Below are 9,891 nucleotides of genomic sequence, written 5' to 3' on the forward strand. Positions count from 1 at the left end.
TCCCGAGGGAGAGGAAGATCAATAAGGCCGCTAACAAACACATCATTAATCGCAGCTTGAAGGAGGTCCACAGCAAGGACAAAGATGAGCGATGAGAGAGGGTCACCCTGCCGCACGCCACATTTACATTGGAATTTCCGACCAGGGACTCCATTAAGGAGTACCGAAGAGACCCCATAACCAAAAATCGTTTCCATCCAACCTAGCCACTTATCATCAAAACCCATATGCTTCATGATCTCAAGCATGGGAGCATGTTCAATCGTGTCAAACGCCTTGGCGAAGTCAAGCTTGAGGAGGATTATCTCCCACTCCGAGGCGTGACATTGATGGATATATTCAAAGGTCCACGCCAAGCAATCTTGGATCGTCCCTCCCTTAATGAAGCTGTACTGGTTCTTGTGGATGATTTTAAGAATGACTTTCTGTAGCCGATTAGCCAGGATTTTTGTGATGATTTTCAGACAGCAGTTCAGTAAAGTGATTGGTCTGTAATCATTTGCAGTTTCTGGAGAAGAGATCTTAGGGATCAGAGTGATGTAGCCCTCACTAATGCTGGTGATATCAAGCCCCCCAGCTTGGAAATCATGGCACATTTTGTAGAAGTCAGTTTTGATAATCTGCCAGCAACTCTTAAGAAAACATCCATTAAAGCCATCAGGGCCAGGAGCCCTGTCACTGGGCATTTCCTTAATAACAGCGTCAATCTCCTCATTGGTGAAAGGTGCCGACAATTGGTCCAGCCCCTCAATCCTGTGTATGATTCTAGAGAGATCAAATCGCATATTAGTGGGTTTAGAAGAACCTAAATGCTCCTTATCGGTTTTATACAGCACCCCCTCTTTGCCAACATGGTCATTGATTTCCACATTATACTAACGAAGTGTGGCAATAGAGTTGTGCCTATATCTCTCAGTGGCCAGAGATTGGAAGAGCTTGGTGTTTTCATCGGCAAACCTAAAAAACCTGATCGTACATCTTTTCCTCCAATACTCATTCTGATACTTGAGCAACGTCTGCAAATGGAGTTTTAAGATACGTTTAAAGTTTGACTCCTGAATAAAGAGAGGTCTTTTGTCCTCAAGATTGTCCATCATAGCTAGTACCTCATTGTTGTTCTATATCATATTTTTCAGCTTTGAGATACCTCTACTCCATCTCTTGAGATCATATCTTAGTGTTTTAAGTTTTTTCAAATGATAGAAGTAGAATTCTGAGCATGACAAGGCTTGGACCAGGAGGCAGCAACCGCATCAGAGAAACCCTCGTGGTTGACCCAGAAATTCTCAAAGCGAAAAAGCTTGGACTTGGGGATTTTAGATTCAATTGCTACCACACATGGGATATGATCAGAAACTGGTTTCCCAACGGCAGGATCATCGTATTTGGAAAGGAGGTGGTCCAGCAGGTGGATGAGAAGAACCAATCCAGCTGTTCGAGCAAAGGATCATCCTGCATGTTGCTCCAGGTGTATGTTCTGCCCTTTATAGGGAGTTCCATCAAGGATTGCGCCCAAATGATTTCATTAAAGAGCAACATATCTGCAGCATCGCCACCTAGTTTGTTTCTGTTACTCGTAGAGCGAATGAAGTTGAAATCGCCAAGGATCAACCAGTTTTCATCATTAGGTATGTTTAGATCAAACAACCAATTCGTAAAATCCACCCTACGCTGACCCGTGCAAGGCCCATAGACATTGATCAGCTTCCACGATTCACTAGATTGAGTAGCAACAAAAGAAACACCGACCGCAAATTAATCAACATACCAAGGCGTGCCCACAAACACAGAACTATTCCAGATAGTAATAAGGCCACTCGAAGCACCCACAGAAGGTGAAAACACAAACTTATCAAAGCGTTTGGGGCAGAAAGATTTAATAAACGCTAAATCAAAATATTCACGCTTAGTTTCCTGGATACATAGCACAGAACAACCGCTAGTATCAATAGCATTCCGAAGAGCCAAAAGTTTTTTATCAGAATTGATGCCTCTGATATTCCACGATTTATTCATTGGCAAAGGAGCGATCAGTCGCTGGCTCTAGAGGATGAGCGCTGGCCATCCAGCAGCTTCTTAGGAGATAGAGCTTCATGCGCAATCCCGCAACGGTTGCCCATCTGTTGGAGTTCTTCAATCGAAGTAGGAGGTGGACATGCATCAACAACAACCTGCACAGGAGCAGCAGCCAAAGAAACTGCAGTGACAAACGAGGTTTCACGGGGTTTCAACCTTGACTTGGAGCGTTTGGTGTCAGTAGCCTGATTGATCTTAAATCCATCATATTTATTTGATCTTGTGCTTCTTCTAACAGCAGTGGTGTCGAGCGGCACCAGAACATTACGAGACTGAGGTGCATTGTATAGAGAGGAGGAGGCAATCACCTGAAGAGCAGTACCTTGATCTGACAGTGAGGCTGGCTGAAACTCTGCATCATCAGATACAAGCTGAGGGATTGCTTTGAGACCAGGAGAGCGAGCAGACAGCTCCCAATCAGCATCAGTCAGCTCAGACCTGCAATCACAAGACTCCTGCAGCAGAGAATTGGGGACGACAGCAGCACCCAACTGAAAGGTTGAACCGAAAATGACTGACAGAATATCAAACTCTGGGACAACACCTTCAAGCCAGGCTGCAGCTATAACATTCAGTTGGTTTTGGATGACCCTGAATGGATTCAGAGGTAGCATAACTAATGCGGGTTGCTCAAAAGTGACTGCAGGCGTATATATGCGTTTAAGCATCCCCCCAATCCAAAGCAGAAGCTCACGGTCGACAGCCACAAATAAATTGACAGAGTCTCCACCCGCTCTGACGAACGCGAGGCGTGCAGCAGGGTTGCCAAGAACAAAACTATCTGCTAGCGCTTCCATAGCCTGAAACTCAGCATCAGAAGACCAAACATCAGACAGATTATCCTGAATATTGTGCTCCAGGTCCACACCATCCATCAGAGACGGCCCATCATATTGGAAGAAATTTCTGAAACTGAATCCTGTGTATGGTGGAGGAACCACAGGCCACATGCGCCATCCATTTTCCTGAATGTGTTCCTGTTCAGGTTCCGGGGCATTCCAGGCAACTTCATTCAGAGCATCTTGCGCGTTCATCTCATCAATTCTTGCCTGCTGCATGAGGGTGTAGTATGGAAGCTCATATGGGTGAGGTGAAGCATTCATAAGGGGAGGAACATCCTCATTACCAATGAGATTGGGGATTGTATTTCTGCCATTGAGCATATACACTGGAACTGACCAAGAACGAGCAAGACCCGGCAGCAATCCAACTCTCACAAAACTGCTTTGGGGGATTGTTCCTTGGTATGTGACTCCTCCAATGGTCCAATTAGTTTTTGTTCTATTGCTTTATTCATTGCAAATTTGTGCTGCCTAGGTGACCATGTTCTTGAGCTTGCATGTCAAATTTATTTGGTCCCAGGTAGTTCTAATGCATGATATAGTCTCTAGGCACTTGTGGGAGTAGTTGCTATCAATTTTGTTGAGCTTGGTTCACTTTTATTTGAAGTTACTAAATTTTTCAGAAAATTTTCAGAGGAAGAAATATGTTTAGGAAAATGTACCAAGGTGGCCCTTCAAGGAAGCAAGGACCCAGGCTCGCAATGCGCGATGCCGACGATGAACCACCAAGGGACACTCAAGTGCGATCTTGTGAATGGCCTTCAGAGGACTTCATGGATCGAGCAGGTATCAAGGAAGAATTTAACGCATATGTGCATAACGCTGATCTTGTGAGCTTCGAGGCAGATAAGTGTCGTCAGTACCACTATCTCACTGATTCCTTTGTGAGGAGGTTTGAATTTTCATCGTCACGCAATTCTCAAACTATCCTGTTTGATCTTTATGAAAATTCTTATACTATGGACTTAGAGGATTTTAATACTGCTTGCAAACTTCCACAATGGGGTAGTCCTACTGAACCTCGCAAATCTGAATTTCGAGATTTTCTTGCTAGTATAACTATGGGGGAATCTAGAGACATGGCACAAGCTACCATAGGGAGCATTCATTTTCCTGCTATACATTATTTTGCTCTCTTCATAGGTAGGTGCATAAATGGTAAGGATAAAGCATGTCACATGTGTGTCCCCGACCTCAGGGTTCTCAGGAGTGCTGTATTAGGAGATAAACATTATAATTTGGGAGCCATTGTTGCACGTAGGTTGCATAATAATAGATTTAATGGAGATTTCTTTGGTGGAATTTATGCAACCCGTTTAGCTAATTTTCTTAATATACCCATACGTGAGGATGATATTGAGTTGCCTCCTACTTATTTAGATTATGAGGCTATGGTTCGTCATTGTTTTGTTGAGAGGAATGATCAGTTCCTCCAGTACCGACTAATCTTTGACAGACGACGCACCTTTCACGTCGCTCTCCCTGCTTCTACCTTCTTTGACTTTCAGGCAAAGGGGAGATATTTCATAACCAGGGAGGAGGCGAACGAGTACGAGAGGAGGGCTGAGATAGCTCACCTCCAAGCTGCAGCCCACGATGCAATAACTACTGCATCTCAGTACGACCCCAGCTACAGCTTTGGATATCCGCCAGGCCAGGCGTGGCAATAGACCAACTTAGGCCAAAAGCCTAAGCTTGGGGGAGTACATATTTCTCACCGACATTACATTTATGTTCACACACTCATGCTAGTTGTCGGTGCTCATACTTTTTCACTGTAATATCCATGCTAGTTTATTCTCTTTTTCTTGCTTTCTTCTTGTGTGTTTGAAAAACCTTAAGAAAACAAAAAAATTAGTTGTAGCGTTTAGCTAGTTTGCTTTCTTGCTTGTAGTAGTAGTAACTAAAAAGAAAACGCAAAAATATTTCCTGTTCTTCTTTTGCTTGTTGGGAGCTTTCCCGTGTAAATAGTTTTTATTTCTTTTCTTTTCTTTGGGGATCAATAGGAAAAGACCGTAATGAAAATGTTGAAGTGGCTCTTATATGCATTATAGTTGATTTAACCAAGTGCCCATATTGCCTTGTCATCTCCTGTTTATTGAATGCTCGTAGATTCCAGCTTAGTCCAATGCACGTGCACTATTATTATTATTCACATCATTCGGTCGTGCAAGTGAAAGGCAATTATGACGATATATGATGGACGGATTGAGATGAGAGAAGCTGGTATGAACTCGACCTCTCTTGTTTTTGTAAATATGATTAGTTCATCGTTCCTGATTCAGCCTATTATGAATAAACATGTTTGCAATGACAATTAGAGATGATAGTTACTTATGCCATGCTTAATTAGCTAGGAGTTTATAATGGTTTACCTTGCGTGCCAACATGCTATTAAAATGGTTGTGATGTGGTATGATGGGGTGGTATCCTCCTTTGAATGATTCAAGTGACTTGACTTGGCACATGTTCACGCATGTAGTTGAAACAAATCAACATAGCCTTCACGATATTTATGTTCATGGTGGATTATATCCTACTCATGCTTGCAATCAAGGTTCGTTAATTTTAATGCATGTTCATGACTGTTGTCGCTCTCTAGTTGGTCGCTTCCCAGTCTTTTTCTAGCCTTCACTTGTACTAAGCGGGAATACTGCTTGTGCATCCAATTCCTTAAACCCCAAAGTTATGCCATATGAGTCCACCATACCTTCCTATATGCGGTATCTACCTGCTGTTCCAAGTAAATTTGTATGTGCCAAACTCTAAACCTTCAAATGAAATTCTGTTTTGTATGCTCGAATAGCTCATGTATGAACTAGGGCTCTTCGTATCTTCCATGTTAGGCAGGTTATTCTCAAGAGGAGTGGACTCCGCTCCTCACTCACAAGAAAATGGCTGGTCACGGGGATGCCCAGTCCCATGCTTTATGCAAATCAAATCAAAATAATTGCAAACAAAACTTCCCCGATACTGTTGTTAGTTGGAGGCACTCGTTGTTTCGAGCAAGCCATGGATTAATGCTTGTTGGTGGAGGGGGAGTATAAACTTTACCATTCTGTTTGGGAACCGCCTATAATGTGTGTAGCATGGAAGATATCGCCATCTCTTGGTTGTTATGTTGACAATGAAAGTATGCCACTCAAAATATTATTCATCTCTATTTCAAAACCGAGCTCTGGCACCTCTATAAATTCCTGCTTCCCTATGCGAAGGGCCTATCTATTTACTTTTATGTTGAGTCATCACCCTCTTATTAAAAAGCACCAGCTGGAGAGCACCGCTGTCATTTGCATTCATTACTGTTAATTTATATTGGGTATGACTATGATTGGATCTCTTTTATCATAAATTACAATGTCTAGTCAGTCCTTGATCTTTAAGGGTGCTCTGCATTTATGTTTTGCAGTCTCAAAAAGGGCTAGCGAGATACCATCTTGTTATATCATATTATGATTGTTTTGAGAAAGTGTTGTCATCCGAGATTTATTATTATTGCTCGCTAGTTGATTATGCCATTGATATGAGTAAACATGAGACCTAAGAGTTATTATGAATATGGTTAGTTCATAATCTTTGCTGAAAACTTGAATGCTGGCTTTACATATTTACAACAACAAGAGCAAACAGAGTTTGTAAAAGTTTTTCTTTATCACTTTCAGTTTATCAACTGAATTGCTTGAAGACAAGCAAAGGTTTAAGCTTGGGGGAGTTGATACGTCTCCGCCGTATCTACTTTTCCAAACACTTTTGTCCTTGTTTTGGACTCTAACTTGCATGATTTGAATGGAACTAACCCGGACTGACGATGTTTTCAGCAGAATTGCCATGGTGTTATCTTTGTGCAGAAACAAAAGTTCTCGGAATGACCTGAAATTTCACGGAGATTATTTTTGGAAATAATAAAAAATACTGGCGAAAGAATCAAGGCCAGGGGGCCCACACCCTTTCCACGAGGGTGGGGGCGCGCCTGCCCCCTGGGCGTGCCCCTGCCTCGTGGGCCCCCTGGAGCTCCACCAACCTCAACTCCAACTCCATATATTCGTGTTCGGGGAGAAAAAAATCAGAATGAAAGATTCATCGCGTTTTACGATGCGGAGCCGCCGCCAAGCCCTAAACACTCTCGGAAGGGCTGATCTGGAGTCCGTTCGGGGCTCCGGAGAGGGGAATCCGTCGCCATCGTCATCATCAACCTTCCTCTATCACCAATTTCATGATGCTCACCGCCGTGCGTGAGTAATTCCATCGTAGGCTTGCTGGACGGTGATGGCTTGGATGAGATTTAACATGTAATCGAGTTAGTTTTGTTAGGGTTTGATCCCTAGTATCCACTATGTTCTGACATTGATGTTGCTATGGCTTTGCTATGGTTAATGCTTGTCACTAGGGCCCGAGTGCCATGATTTCAGATCTGAACCTATTATGTTTTTATGAATATATGTTAGTTCTTGATCCTATCTTGCAAGTCTATATTAACCTACTACGTGTTATGATCCGGTAACACCGAAGTGACAATAATCGGGACCATTCCCGATGATGACCATAGTTTGAGGAGTTCATGTATTCACTATGTGTTAATGCTTTGGTCCGGTACTCTATTAAAAGGAGGCCTTCATATCCCTTAGTTTCCAATAGGACCCCGCTGCCATGGGAGGGTAGGACAAAAGATGTCATGCGAGTTCTTTTCCATAAGCACGTATGACTATATTCGGAATACATGCCTACATTACATTGATGAATTGGAGCTAGTTCTGTGTCACCCTATGTTATGATTGTTACATGATGAACCGCATCCAGAATAATTCTCCATCACCGATCCAATGCCTATGAGATTTTCACATATTGTTCTCCGCTTATTTACTTTTCCGTTGCTACTGTTACAATCACTACAAAACCCAAAAATATTACTTTTGCTACCGTTGCCGTTACTTCTATACTACTTTACTACTAAATACTTTGCTGCAGATATTAAGTTATCCAGGTGTGGTTGAATTGACAACTCAACTGCTAATACTTGAGAATATTCTTTGGCTCCCCTTGTGTCGAATCAATAAATATTGGTTGAATACTCTACCCTCGAAAACTGTTGCGATCCCCTATACTTGTGGGTTATCAGTGATAAACAACTGAGGGCGGCCCCACGGCCGCATCAACCTCAGGGAGCCCCTGAGCTCAGTGTCCGGCCTCATCGCAACACCTCCCCTCGGGAGAGTCACGCGGGGGGGCTGGGCATGGGGGCTGCGCTCGGGTCACGCCCAAGCGTACGCCACCCAACTAGGTCCCCCGGACCTTCTCGTCGCGCGCCCCTCCCGAGCCGAGCCTCGGCGAGGGCAAAGGTATGATGGTTGTTTGCACGTCAAGGGATACTCCTGAGCATCGCGACTCAGGAGCCTAACTAGTCATGTAGCCCCTCACTCCTTGGGTCTGTCCTGGTCTCCGGTCGGCCCAACGGCGGTTGACGTATGCGGGGGGCAGGGCTCTGCCGACGTAGAACACTAAACCTATCCTCGCGTCTCCTTCCTATAAGCTGTTCGCGCGTCAAGGGGGACTCCTGAGCATCACGACTCTCACTCCTTGGTTCCGTCCTGGTCTCCGGTCGGCCCAACGGCGGTTGAGGTATGCGCGGAGCCGGGCTCTGCCGATGTAGAACGTAGATCAAATAGGAAAAAATCACAAAATCTCAAAGCAAATATTACAAGACATATTGTTCTCCCAAATATCAAGCGCAAGTCTAAACGCCTCCACGAGGCATGATGCGTGTTGCAGAAGTAAAACAGGAAAGCTGCCGCGAGCAGGTCACCCCTGGACACCGCCGTTGCCCACAAGAGGTGCTCCTCCCTTGGCGGCGTCCCCTTCACCTGTACTGGCAGTCGGAGCCACAGGGTTGGTAGCACCGCCGGTCGAAGGCGCGAGAGCTAAGCCGCGGAACTTCTTCAGCAAGGCCTCCACCTGGCCCTTCATGGCTGCGGCAGCGGCCGCACAACGCTCCTCGTCCACAGGCTCCAGCAGCTCCTCCAGGTGGGTAGCTGGGTCATGAAGATGGAGGTGACTGAAGACACGCGTCAGTGCAGCTGAGGAAAGAACGCGGGCTTCTGCCTCGGCCATGGGACTGATGCTGTTCACAGCCTCCTCAAGCGCGGCAACCAAGTTGGGAAGCAGCTGGGTGGGGCCGTCCTTGTCGGTGGTCAGCGGCCTCTCCAAGCCCTTCTCATAGAGTGACTTCAGAGCCTCGCGAGACCTCTTCTCGAGAAGCGTGAAGGCCATGCGGTCCTCTGCCAGAACCTTCGCCTTCGCGTCAAGTTCGGCTTGCCCCACCTTCACCTTTCGTTCCAGCTCGTCTAGTCAGCCGCACTCGATGGCCTGCGCCTTTGTCGACTGCTCTAACTTGGCGTCGCGACCCTTGACGGCGTCCTCCCGGGCCTTCATCTTCTCCTCCTCCGCCTGACGGCCACGAGCTTCGTCTACGCGTTCGCTGCGCAGGGTCTTCAGCTCGGCCTCCAGTGCCTGGCAGCGACTCTTGGCGGCCTCGATGTCCTTCTGCGCCGCCTCACGAGTGGCCGCTGCCTGGGCGGCAGCCTGCCTCTCCTTCACAGAGGTCGCCACAGCCTGGCTCAGCGCCGCTTGAATGGACACGTCGGAGCGGAGCCAGCCAGAAACTAGCTCCAGACGCCCGGCCACCAGGAGGGGATCGGTGCCTTGAAGATCTTCTCGCAGCCGGGTCATCTCCAGAAGGGCGTGCTCCAAGACGTTAGGGGAGGCAGAAGGACTTGGGATCAGCAGTGCAGCAGGAGGTGGAGGAGAAGGTATTGTCACCACTGCCTGGAGGACCGGGGGCTCTTGAGCCCTGGAGGCTTCAGCAGCAGAGCCGGACGCCGGTGCCTCTGGAGCTCGCGAGGTCACAGGGGCTAACTCCTCCTGAGGGTTCTCCCCCATACCTCGCGAGGACGACCGGGCCGCAGAGACATGAGCACCT

Source organism: Triticum aestivum, chromosome 6D (genome assembly GCF_018294505.1).
Source record: "Triticum aestivum cultivar Chinese Spring chromosome 6D, IWGSC CS RefSeq v2.1, whole genome shotgun sequence".
In the NCBI taxonomy this organism is placed as follows: domain Eukaryota; kingdom Viridiplantae; phylum Streptophyta; class Magnoliopsida; order Poales; family Poaceae; genus Triticum; species Triticum aestivum.